The following is a 12866-nucleotide window of genomic DNA, read 5'->3' as shown; positions in this document are numbered from 1 at the left end:
GTCAGCGGGGTGTCCCAGTACCATGCCCTCCAGACGTCAGCGCGCTGTCCCAGTACCATCTCATGCTGACGTCAGCGCCCTGTCCCAGTACCATCTCCTCCTGATGTCAGCGCGCTGTCCCAGTACCATCTCCTCCTGATGTCAGCGCGCTGTTCCAGTACCATCTGCTCCTGATGTCAAACGCTGCCCCAGTACCATCTCTTCATGATGTCAGCGCGCTGCCCCAGTACCATCTCCTCCTGACGTCAGCGCACTGTCCCAGTACCATCTCTGATGTCAGCGCGCTGTCCCAGTACAATCTCCTCCTGACATCAGCGCGCTGCCCCAGTACCATCTCCACCTGACGTCAGCGCACTGTCCCAGTACCATCTCTGATGTCAGCGCGCTGTTCCAGTACAATCTCCTCCTGACATCAGCGCGCTGCCCCAGTACCATCTCCTCCTGATGTCAGCGCACTGTCCCAGTACCATCTCCTCCTGACGTCAGCGCACTGTCCCAGTACCATCTCCTCCTGATGTCAGCGCGCTATCTCACTACCATCTCCTCCTGATGCCAGCGCGCTGTCCAAGTGCCATCTCCTCCTGATGTCAGCGGGCTGCCCCAGTACCATCTCCTCCTGTCATCAGCCCGCTGTCCCAGTACCATCTCCTCCTGACATCAGCGCACTGTCCCAGTCCCATCTCTTCCTGATGTCAGTGCGCTGCCCCAGTACCATCTCCTCCTGATGTCAGCGCACTGTCCCAGTACAATCTCCTCCTGATGTCAGCGCGCTGTCCCAGTACCATCTCCTCCTGATCTCATTGCGCTGCCCCAGTACCATCTCCTCCTGATGTCAGCGCGCTGTCCCCGTACCATCTCCTCCTGACGTCAACGCGCTGTCCCAGTACCATCTCCTCCTGATGTCAGCGCGCTGCCCCAGTACCATCTCCTCCTGATGTCAGCGGGCTGCCCCAGTGCCATCTCATCCTGACATCAGAGCACTGCCCCAGTACCATCTCCTCCTGATGTCAGTGGGCTGTTCCAGTACCATCTCCTCCTGACGTCAGCGCGTTACCCCAGTACCATCTCCTCCTGACGTCAGCCCGCTGTCCCAGTACCATCTCCTCCTGACATCAGCGCTCTGTCCCAGTACCATCTCCTCCTGATGTCAGCGCGCTGTCCCAGTACCATCTCCTCCTGACGTCAGCGCACTGTCCCAGTACCATCTCCTCCTGATGTCAGCAGGCTGTTCCAGTACCATCTCCTCCTGATGTCAGCGCGCTGTCCCAGTACCATCTCCTCCTGACGTCAGCGCACTGTCCCAGTACCATCTCCTCCTGATGTCAGCGCGCTGTCCCATACCATCTCCTCCTGACGTCAGCGCGCTGCCCCAGTACCATCTCCTCCTGATGTCAGCACGCTGTTCCAGTACCATCTCCTCCTGATGTCAGCACGCTGTCCCATTACCATCTCCTCCTGATGTCAGCACGCTGTCCCAGTACCATCTCCTCCTGACATCAGCGCGTTGTCCCTGTACCATCTCCCACTGACATCAGCGCGCTGTCCCAGTACCATCTCCTCCTGACATCAGCGCACTGTCCCAGTACAATCTCCTCCTGATGTCAGCACACTGCCGCAGTACCATCTCCCCTTACATCAGCGCACTGTCCCAGTACCATCTCCTCCTGATGTCAGCACGCTGTCACACACCATCTCCTTCTGACGTCAGCGCGCTGTCCCAGTACCATCTCCTCCTGATGTCAGCGCCTGTCCCAGTACCATCTCCTCCTGATGTCAGCGCCTGTCGCAGTACCATCTCCTCCTGACGTCAGCGCGCTGTCCCAGTACGATCTCCTCCTGACGTCAGCGCGCTGTCCCAGTACCATCTCCTCCTGATGTCAGCGCCTGTCCCACTACCATCTCCTCCTGATGTCAGCGCGCTGTTCCATACCATCTCCTCCTGACATCAGCGCGCTGTCCCAATACCATCTCCTTCTGACATCAGCGCACTGTCCCAGTACCTTCTCCTCCTGATGTCAGCGCACTGTCCCAGTACAATCTCCTCCTGATGGCAGCGCGCTGTCCCAGTACCATCTCCTCCTGATGTCATTGCGCTGCCCCAGTCCCATCTCCTCCTGATGTCAGCGCGCTGTCCCAGTACCATCTCCTCCTGACGTCAACGCGCTGTCCCAGTACCGTCTCCTCCTGATGTCAGCGCGCTGCCCCAGTACCATCTCCCCCTGATGTCAGCGGGCTGTTCCAGTACCATCTCCTCCTGAAATCAGCGCGCTGCCCCAGTACCATCTCCTCCTGATGTCAGCGCGCTGTCCCAGTACCATCTCCTCTTGATATCAGCGCACTGTCCCAGTACCATCTCCTCCTGACATCAGCGCGCTGTCCCAGTACCATCTCCTCCTGACATCAGCGCGTTGTCCCAGTACCATCTCCTCCTGACATCAGCGCGCTGTCCCAGTACAATCTCCTCCTGACATCAGCGCGTTGTACCAGTACCATCTCCTCCTGATGTCAGCGCGCTGTCCCAGTACCATCTCCTCCTGACATCAGCGCGTTGTCCCAGTACCATCTCCTCCTGATGTCAGCGCGCTGTCCCAGTGCCGTCTCCTCCTGATGTCAGCGCGCTGTCCCAGTACCAACTCCTCCTGACATCAGCGCACAGTCCCAGTACCATCTTCTCCTGACGTCAGCGCGCAGTCCCAGTACCATCTCCTCCTGATGTGAGCGCGCTGGCCCAGTACCATCTACCCCTGACATCAGCGCGCTGTCCCAGTACCATCTCCTCCTGATGTCAGCGCGCTGTCGCAGTACCATCTCCTCCTGATGTCAGCGCGCTGCGCCAGTACCATCTCCTCCTGACGTCAGCGCGCTGTCCCAGTACCACCTCCTCCTGACGTCAGCGCGCTGCCCCAGTACCATCTCCTCCTGATGTCAGCGTGCTGTCCCAGTACCATCTTCTCCTGACGTCAGTGCGCTGTCCCAGTACCATCTCCTCCTGATGTCAGAGCACTGTCCCAGTACCATCTCCTCCTGACGTCAGCGCGCTGCCCCAGTACCATCTCCTCCTGACGTCAGCACGCTTTCCCAGTACCATCTCCTCCTGACATCAGCGCGCTGTCCCAGTACCATCTCCTCCTGATGTCAGCGCACTGTCCCAGTACCATCTCCTCCTGACGTCAGCGCACTGTCCCAGTACCATCTCCTCCTGACGTCAGCGCCCTGTCCCAGTACCATCTCCTGATGTCAGCGCGCTGCCCCAGTACCATCTCCTCCTGATGTCAGTGCGCTGTTCCAGTACCATCTCCTCCTGATGTCAGCGGGCTGTTCCAGTACCATCTCCTCCTGATGTCAGCGCGCTGTCCCATACCATCTCCCCCTGACGTCAGCGCGCTGTCCCTGTACCATCTCCTCCTGATGTCAGCGCGCTGTCCCAGTACCACCTCCTCATGACATCAGCATGCTGTCCCAGTACCATCTCCTCCTGACGTCAGCGCGCTGTCCCAGTACCATCTCCTCCTGATGTCAGCGTCTGTCCCAGTACCATCTCCTCCTGACGTCAGCGCGCTGTCCCAGTACCATCTCCTCCTGACGTCAGCGCGCTGTCCCAGTACCATCTCCTCCTGATGTCAGCGCCTGTCCCAGTACCATCTCCTCCTGATGTCAGCGCCTGTCCCAGTAACATCTCCTCCTGCCATCAGCGCGCTGTCCCAGTACCATCTCCTCCTGACGTCAGCGCGCTGTCCCAGTACCATCTCCTCCTGATGTCAGCGCCTGTCCCAGTACCATCTCCTCCTGATGTCAGCGGGCTGTTCCATACCATCTCCTCCTGACGTCAGCGCGCTGTCCCAGTACCATCTCCTCCTGACATCAGCGCACTGCCCCAGTACCATCTCCTCCTGATGTCAGCGCACTGTCCCAGTACCATCTCCTCCTGATGTCAGCGCACTGTCCCAGTACCATCTCCTCCTGATGTCAGCGGGCTGTCCCAGTACCATGTCCTCCTGACGTCAGCGCGCTGTCCCAGTACCAACTCCTCCTGACGTCAGCGCCCTGTCCCAGTAACATCTCCTCCTGATGTCAGCGCACTGTCCCAGTACCATCTCCTCCTGATATCAGCGGGCTGTTCCAGTACCATCTCCTCCTGATGTCAGCGCCTGTCCCAGTACCATCTCCACCTGATGTCAGCGCACTGTCCCATACCATTTCCTCCTGACGTCAGCGCGCTGCCCCAGGACCATCTCCTCCTGATGTCAGCGCCCTGCCCCAGTACCATCTCCTCCTGATGTCAGCGCGCTGTCCCAGTACCACCTCCTCTTGTTATCAGCGCACTGTCCCAGTACCATCTCCTCCTGACATCAGCGCGCAGTCCCAGTACCATCTCCTCCTGACATCAGCGCACTGTCCCAGTACCATCTCCTCCTGACATCAGCGCATTGTCCCAGTACCATCTCCTCCTGATCTCAGCGCGTTGTCCCAGTACCATCTCCTCCTGATGTCAGCGCGCTGTCCCAGTGCCATCTCCTCCTGATGTCAGCGCGCTGTCCCAGTACCAACTCCTCCTGACATCAGCGCGCTGTCCCAGTACCATCTCCTCCTGACGTCAGCGCGCAGTCCCAGTACCATCTCCTCCTGATTTCAGCGCGCTGTCCCAGTACCATCAACCCCTGACATCAGCGCGCTGTCCCAGTACCATCTCCTCCTGATGTCAGCGCGCTGTCGCTGTACCATCTCCTCCTGATGTCAGCGCGCTGCCCCAGTACCATCTCCTCCTGACGTCAGCGCGCTGTCCCAGTACCACCTCCTCCTGATGTCAGCGCGCTGCCCCAGTACCATCTCCTCCTGATGTCAGCGCGCTATCCCAGTACCATCTTCTCCTGACATAAGCGCGCTGACCCAGTACCATCTCCTCCTGATGTCAGCGCACTGTCCCAGTACCATCTCCTCCTGACATCAGCGCGCTGTCCCAGTACCATCTCCTCCTGATGTCAGCGCACTGTCCCAGTACCATCTCCTCCTGACGTCAGCGCACTGTCCCAGTACCATCTCGTCCTGATGTCAGCGGGCTGTTCCAGTACCATCTCCTCCTGACGTCACCACGCTGTCCCAGTACCATCTCCTCCTGATGTCAGCGCGCTGTCGCAGTACCATCTCCTCCTGACGTCAGCGCGCTGTCCCATACCATCTCCTCCTGATCTCAGCGCGCTGCCCCAGTACCATCTCCTCCTGCTGTCAGTGTGCTGTCCCAGGACCAAATTTAATTTTTTTAAGTGGCAGAGTCTTCCCGCCAGAAGCGACGGTGGAGAGCAAGTCATGCACCTGCCACATACACTGACATCACGTGGTCCATGCTTTGGCGCAAGATCATAGAGGAGAGATTTCTCCGTTTTGTAGCTGACAGCAAGCAACAGGACTGTGTGACGAACTGAAAATGGATCAATTTGTAATAAGGAAGAGAGGGCGACAGACACAAACAGGCCAGGATCTCACAACTGAATCTGCTGGAGAGAGCTCCCCAGGAGAGTCCACAGCAGGACAAAGCAGTGCTCGTGTGAGCTCCAGAGCCTCTGATGAACAACCCATTCAGAAGAAGCTGAAATACACTTAGGGAAGAGGGCTGACACTAACCGCCCTGCTCGGCTGGCGATCAGCAGCACCACCCACAGCTGCAGTCTGGCTGGCAGACCTATCGGATTTCTCCACCTGGTACACCATCCGAGGATCTGAAGATGGCTTCCACAAAGCATGGGGGCCATCCACCAACCTGTTCCAAGACCTCAGACCATCAGACCATAGGAGCGGATGTAATGTCATTCGGCCCATCGAGTCCACTCCACCATTCAATCATGGCTGATTTCAACTCCATTTACCCGCTCTCTCTCCATAGCCCTTAATTCCTCGAGAAATCAAGAATTTATCAACTTCTGTCTTAAAGACACTCAACGTCCCGGCCTCCACCGCCCTCTGTGGCAATGAATTCCACAGACCCACCACTCTCTGGCTGAAGAAATTTCTCCTCATCTCTGTTCTAAAGTGACTCCCTTTTATTCGAAGGCTGTGCCCCCGGGTCCTAGTCTCCCCTGCTAATGGAAACAACTTCCCTACGTCCACCCTATCTAAGCCATTCATTATCCTGTAAGTTTCTATTAGATCTCCCCTCAACCTCCTAAACTCCAATGAATATAGTCCCAGGATCCTCAGACGTTCATCGTATGTTAGGCCTACCATTCCTGGGATCATCCGTGTGAATCTCCGCTGGAACCGCTCCAGTGCCAGTATGTCCTTCCTGAGGTGTGGGGCCCAAAATTGCTCACAGTATTCTAAATGGGGCCTAACTAATGCTTTATAAAGCTTCATAAGTACATCCCTGCTTTCATATTCCAAGCTTCTTGAGATAAATGACAACATTGCATTTGCTTTCTTAATTACGGACTCAACCTGCAAGTTTACCTTTAGAGAATCCTGGACTAGGACTCCCAAGTCCCTTTGCACTTCAGCATTATGAATTTTGTCACCGTTTAGAAAATAGTCCATGCCTCTATTCTTTTTTCCAAAGTGCAAGACCTCGCACTTGCCCACGTTGAATTTCATCAGCTATTTCTTGGACCACTCTCCTAAACTGTCTAAATCTTTCTGCAGCCTCCCCACCTCCTCAATACTACCTGCCCCTCCACCTATCTTTGTATCATCGGCAAACTTACCCAGAATGCCTCCAGTCCCGTCATCTAGATTGTTAATATATAAAGAGAACAGCTGTGGCCCCAAAACTGAACCCTGTGGGACACCACTCGTCACCGGTTGCCATTCCGAAAAAGAACCCTTTTATCCCAACTCTCTGCCTTCTGCCTGACAGCCAATCGTCAATCCATGTTAGTACCTTGCCTCGAATACCATGGGCCCTTATTTTACTCAGCAGTCTCCCGTGACGCACCTTATCAAAGGCCTTTTGGAAGTCAAGATAGATAACATCCATTGGCTCTCCTTGGTCTAACCTATTTGTTATCTCTTCAAAGAACTCTAACAGGTTTGTCAGGCACGACCTCCCCTTACTAAATCCATGCTGACTTGTCCTAATCCGACCCTGCACTTCCAAGAATTTAGAAATCTCATCCTTAACGATGGATTCTAGAATCTTGCCAACAACCAAGGTTAGGATAATTGGCCTATAATTTTCCATCTTTTTTCTTGTTCCCTTCTTGAACAGGAGGGGTTACAACAGCGAATTTCCAATCCTCTGGGACTTTCCCTGACTCCAGTGACTTTTGAAAGATCATAACTAACGCCTCCACTATTTCTTCAGCTATCTCCTTTAGAACTCGAGGATGTAGCCCATCTGGGCCCGGAGATTTATCAATTTTTAGACCTCTTAGTTTCTCTAGCACTTTCTCCTTTGTGATGGCTACCATAGTCAACTCTGCCCCCTGACTCTCCTGAATTGTTGGGATATTACTCATGTCTTCTACTGTGAAGACTGACGCAAAGTACTTATTTGGTTCCTCAGCTATTTCCTTGTCTCCCATCACTAGATTACCAGCGTCATTTTGGAGCGGCCCAATGTCTACTTTTGCCTCCCGTTTGTTTTTAATGTATTTAAATAAACTTTTACTATCATTCCTAATGTTACTGGCTAGCCTACCTTCATATTTGATCCTCTCTTTCCTTATTTCTCTCTTTGTTACCCTCTGTTTGTTTTTGTAGCCTTCCCAATCTTCTGACTTCCCACTACTCTTTGCCACATTATAGGCTTTCTCTTTTGCTTTGATGCATTCCCTGACTTCCTTTGTCAGCCATGGCTGCCTAATCCCCCCTCTGATAACCTTTCTTTTCTTTGGGATGAACTTCTGTACTGTGTCCTCAATTACTCCCAGAAACTCCTGCCATTGCTGTTCTACTGTCTTTCCCACTAGGCTCTGCTCCCAGTCGATTTTCGTCAGTTCCTCCCTCATGCCCCTGTAGTTACCTTTATTTAACTGTAACACCTTTACATCTGATTCTACCTTCTTTCTTTCAAATTGCAGACTGAATTCTACCATATTATGATCACTGCCTCCTAAGTGTTCCCTTACTTTAAGATCTTTTATCAAGTCTGACTCATTACATAACACTAAGTCCAGAATGGCCTGTTCCCTCGTGGGCTCCATCACAAGCTGTTCCAAAAGCCCTCCTGTAAACATTCAATGAATTCCCTTTCCTTGGGTCCACTGGCAGCATTATTTACCCAGTCCACCTGCATATTAAAGTCCCCCTTGATCACTGTGACTTGCCTTTCTGACATGCCCTTTCTATTTTGTGGTGCATTTTGTGCCCCTGGTCCTGACCACTGTTAGGAGGCCTGTACATAACTCCCATTATGGGTTTTTTATCTTTGTGGTTCCTCAACTCTACCCACACAGACTCCACATCATCTGACCCTGTTCGAAGCCAAATGATAGAGCGGGGGGTGGGGGGATGGGGACGCATGGGAGCCACTGGGACCACAAAGAACAGACTGAAATGAGAGAGGGGCAAACAGTGGAGGGGAGAGACCGGAGGAAATGCCATAGGGAAGGTCAGAGAGTGACTAACACAGGGACCAGAGGGCCCAACACAAGGCCACATGAAAAAGAAGCCTCAAAATGCAAGCAGACAACAGGATGGGAAGAGCAGAAACGAAGGGAGGGGAGGCCAAGCAACAGGGAGAGGAAAGGGAGAAGGAGGGCACTGCCCACAGACAAACACCCAACAGCCACCCACAGTGAAGTAAAGGCCCAGGATAAGACCCTGAAACAGTGAAAAAAGGGAGATGGGGGTAAGGGGGTCATGGGGGGGGGGGGGGGGGCGAGGGGGGGGGGGGGGGGGCAAGGGGGGTGGGATGCCGAAAAGGAACAACATGTAAACTTTAAGCGTCTCATCTATCTCTAACAAATGTACAAATGTAAAACTTTAATAAACATATTTTTAAAAATAAAGAAGCTGAAATGGGGAACAAAGCAGTGCAAAGATGATTTCTTGAGGCATGGCTTCATTAATTGTGCAAATGCAAATCAGGATGTAAAGCCTGAGTTATGTGCAGGGAAGTACTGGCAAATGAAAGTTTAAAACCCTCAAAACTTCAAAGGCATTTGAAGACTAGGTATGGCGGGTTTCAGGACAAATCTCTTGATTTCTTTCAAAGGATACTGTGAGAACTTAAATCATCAGCTGAAGACCTTAGCAGAAAGGTAACATTGAATGACAAAGCAAGTGACATCGTGAGGATCAAGCAGGCTCACCTGTCGCATCAAAGGCAAGTGGAAATGGTGGCTCACGATGTTCGGGTGGCATGTGTCGCAAAGGTCGGCTGGCTTGGGTCCCAAAGGTCGGCCTGCTGGTAAAAGTGGGTCCCAGGAAGAAGAGTTTGAAAAACACTGTAATAGAGGTCACAATTTTGAGATATGTCAATTATACCAAACTTGGAGGTTTGGTAAACAGTAAGGATTATACCAATTGGCTGCAACAGGATATAGATAGGTTAGCAGTATTGGCAAACATGTGGCAGATGGAATTTAGTACAGAGAAGTGTCAGGTGATGCATTTTGTCAGAAGGGATAATTAGAGACAATATACACTTCATGGTACAGTTTTAAAGATTGTGCAGGAGCAGGGGGACTTCCAAGTTTACACCTTTGATCGATCTATGAAGGTGGTGGGAATAATGTATTTCAGAAAGAAATTGTATGGGCACGGCAGGGAAATAAAATATGGAGATAAGGCAGGGAAATGGGAATGACTAGACTGCTCTACAGAGAGCTGGCTTGGGCTTGATGGGCCAAAAGGCCTCCTTTGGTGCCATAATGACTTTAAATTAAAATGAAATGGAATGAAAATTGCTTATTGGCACAAGTAGGCTTCAAATGAAGTTACTGTGAAAAGCCCCTAGTCGCCACATTCCGGCGCCTGTTCGGGGAGGCTGGTACGGGAATTGAACCGTGCTGCTGGCCTGCCTTGATCTGCTTTAAAAGCCAGCTATTTAGCCCTGTGCTAAACCAGCCCCTTTATGATGAGTCTTCGAACTTTAGTGATTGTATTTGCAACATAAATTAAAAGTCACTCCATAATATGGGACTGGAGTCACGTGTACAAATAACTAATAATAATCTTTATTGTCACAAGTAGGCTTACATTAACACTGCAATGAAGTTACTGTGAAAAGCCCCTAGTCGCTACACTCTGGCGCCTGTTCGGGTACACTGAGGAAGAATTCAGAATGTCCAAATTACCTAACAGCATGTCTTTCGGTACTTGTGGGAGGAAACCAGAGCACCTGGAGGAAACCCACGCAGACACGGGGAGAATGTGCAGTCTCTGCACAGTGACCCAAGCTGGGAATCGAACCTGGGACCATGGGACCCCCGTGCCGGTACCATTAATTAAGTTAATTATGGAGTTAATACACCAGCTCTTTCTGAAGAACAGAAAGGTATTAACCCATAAATAGGCAGATATATTGACGGGGGGGGGGGGGGGAGGGAGTTGATCTCACAACCTTTCAATTGCTAGGCCAGTACTACAATTGTTATAATGTTGTATTCACTGCCAAACAAGCTGATGAATAATGATGCCAGATGAATGTTCTCTTCACTGCAGCATTGATAAGGCTGTAGTTTCCTAACTGCACTCCTCACACTGCCCTGGAACCTGCCAAGTCTGCTTGTTCATTCAGCCAACCGGCTTAATCAGCTGAACCATCTTAAATGGCCTTGATACGAAGCCACGCCTATGTCCATTGTGTATCTTTCCGTCATTTATCCATTCTTTCATTGTCCATTACATCATAAAATATTTACTGAATTATTTATATCGATCCGTTATCATATGTTTATTGTACATGTATGTATCCTTTAAATCTGCATGAGTTCGATTTTAAAGGAAATCTGTTTCATTAATAACTATCCAGTAGAGGGCAGCCTTATCTGTTTGTTGTGATGTGAAACAACTTGTGCTTGTATGGTATGCTTAAAAAAAATCACTTAACATTTGGTAAACGTTATTCGCAAAATCCGAATTACCTTCACAATTGAAAGTATTGTGTGATTTTTGAAGCGTTGCACATTCGAACCCTAGTCTTAAAACATTGCTGTAGCCCGCGTTATTTATGTTTAATTTGTACAGGACTAGTTATCCTCCCTATTGTCACTGCTAAAGTAGCCACAGGATAAAGTTTCAGATAAAAGTGCGTTTGAAGGAATAACCTTTCCACATTAAGTGTTGCTGCGATTGAAATATTGTGCCGGGTGCATTTGTTTCTACTCATTTTTCTTTAATCCCTAAACTCGATGCATTAACCCTAATAAAATCAAGGGGGACGTTCTATTTTCCATCTGTCTACTTTGAATATACTGGAATAGCTATAGTGTTGTTTATTTTATATTTTCATTTTTGTTTCCATGTTTGAACGTGCAAAGTGTCTGCGTCTTGCATTTTTATTTTAAATACTTGTATGTTGTTTTTCCCCGAGGCGTGATTAGCAGAGCAATCAGAGATAGCACTCGTCGTAAATAGGGAGATCGGTTCACCCAAGACATTGCAGATTGTAACCATTCATTTGAAGTAAGTGTTTATGCTCCCGCAGAGAAGAAGAATAAAGAAGAGACTTACCGTTACGTCACATTCATGTTTGATCATATTCCCCGCCATAAGGCAAAATTGGAGAGGGTATATTAATGCTGCTTTCATTAATCTAATGCTATAAATAGTAGGTTCGCAAAAAGATAAGTGCATTCGTTTTGCAATTGATACCTATGTTCCTTATTAAGCGTCATGTTTTTTTTGCCCTGTTCAGACCCAATAGCTGTAATTACCATTTGAAAAGTGAACTTTTGCTATGAAAAACGGGCTGTATGACTGGAGTGTAAAATCAGATAAAATAACAATTTAAACGAGGTGTTTGTGTCATGTTTCACCTCATTTCACTCTTCACTTCAGCAGACTTATATGGAGGAGAATATTTGTTATACATGAGTTCAGCTGTTCCTGTAATAAACCCCCAATGATATTCCATAAATAATTGTAAATTATTATTTATGTAAGTGTATACTTATGTTGTCATTGATTAATACGCACTGTATAGCTCATTAGATTTCGATTATGAACGATTTGATGCTAATTGAGGTAGTTGTATATCATCTGTTAAACGTATCAACTTATAATTTGAATGGGCAAAATTACAGTAATTAAAAACTCAGGTAACGAATGTTGTTTTAAAGGTTACCTCTTCGGCCGGTGTGTTGTATCGCCGTGGCGCTTAGTAAAATGTTTTTTTCTACATACTGAGTGGATTGTGAAGTATAAAAATCATACTGTTTAACATCTTCCTGCATATGTTTTCAGAGCTGTAATTGAACGACTGGCCTGAGCAAGCTGGGAATTTAAAAATACTGGCAACATAAGGAGGCTTCCAAATTAAAGCACAATTTGCAGGCCAGACTCATAAAAAAAGCCCTGTACCCTCTATATAAAGCTGTTCCAAATTACCTTCCACATCGATTCGTCGTAATAGTTTTGATTTAAAAAGTTATTGACGTTTTATTCAATCTTGGCTAAATTTGACAATATAAAGAGATCGCTGGGTGTTTTGAAATCGATGTGGAATTGACAAGCAGATTGATCTGAAAGGGACGCGGTCCTGAAATGTACCCCTTTGAAATCCAAATATGGAACGATCCATATAAAAATATTATCAGATGATCAATTTTCTGTCATCGTTTTTCCTTTTAATCTTTATCATCTCATGGCCATTTTGGATATCAACACAAGTTATTGATGTTTCGCATACAAGCTGTGATAGGGACTAAAAGACAATTTGGAATATCTAGATGTGCCCTTGTGAACTGATCATGTAGTTTTTTTGGTAAACT

The sequence above is a fragment of the Scyliorhinus torazame genome, chromosome 2 (genome assembly GCF_047496885.1).
Source record: "Scyliorhinus torazame isolate Kashiwa2021f chromosome 2, sScyTor2.1, whole genome shotgun sequence".
In the NCBI taxonomy this organism is placed as follows: domain Eukaryota; kingdom Metazoa; phylum Chordata; class Chondrichthyes; order Carcharhiniformes; family Scyliorhinidae; genus Scyliorhinus; species Scyliorhinus torazame.
The sequence above is the reverse complement of the archived record's forward strand: the minus strand, read 5'-3'. Positions refer to the sequence as shown.